Below are 866 nucleotides of genomic sequence, written 5' to 3'. Positions count from 1 at the left end.
AGGCTTCTCCACCTCCACCTGCTCCTGAGGGGGATTGGGGCATCGCTCACAACTGCTGACAGCACCAGCCCTACTTGTACCTGCTGCTGGCTCCAGGGCCCAATCACTCCGTCAGCATATGGGAGCAGCGGTGGTGGGAGCAGGGATGCTGGCAGACAGGGACCGGGCTGCAGTGGGAGGGGCTGGGTGGGGGTGCGGAGGATCGGCCGAGACCCGCCCCTATGCCCATCACAACCTCATGGCCCACAGTTCCTTTCAAAGTGCACGAATTCATGCACTGGGCCCCTAGTAGAATAATAATGAGGATATCAAGTGTTGGTGAGGCTGTGGAGTAACTGTAACTCTCATACACTGCTGGGGGGATTGCAAAACACCACAGCTGCTCTGGAACACAGTCTGGCAGTCTCTTATAAGATTAAACACATACCTGTCATGTGATCCAGCCATTTCACTCCTGGGTATTTATCCAAGAGAAGCAAAAGGCCTGGTGTGCACACAAATGTTTATAGCAGCCCTATCCCTAACTGCCCCAAACTGGAAACAACCCCAAACTCCTTCAGCAGGTGAATGGATGAACTGTGGTATACCCATACAATGGAATATAACACAGCAAAAAAGGGGGAAAATATTAATACATACAATAGCCTGAATGAATCTCAAAGCATGTTGCTGAGTGAAGGAAGCCAGTCTCAAAATGTCAAATATTGTAGAAATCTATATGTAATAATTTTGAAAAGGCAATATTATAGTGATGAGGAATGGGATCAGTGAATGCCAGGGATTAGGGTGGCAGGAAGGTGTGACCACAAGGGACAGCAGCACAGAGTTTTTGGAAGTAATGAACTATTCTATGATGTGTGTTTCTT

Source organism: Myotis davidii, unplaced genomic scaffold, assembly GCF_000327345.1.
Source record: "Myotis davidii unplaced genomic scaffold, ASM32734v1 scaffold1464, whole genome shotgun sequence".
NCBI classification, from domain to species: domain Eukaryota; kingdom Metazoa; phylum Chordata; class Mammalia; order Chiroptera; family Vespertilionidae; genus Myotis; species Myotis davidii.
Note: the sequence above shows the minus strand (reverse complement) of the source record.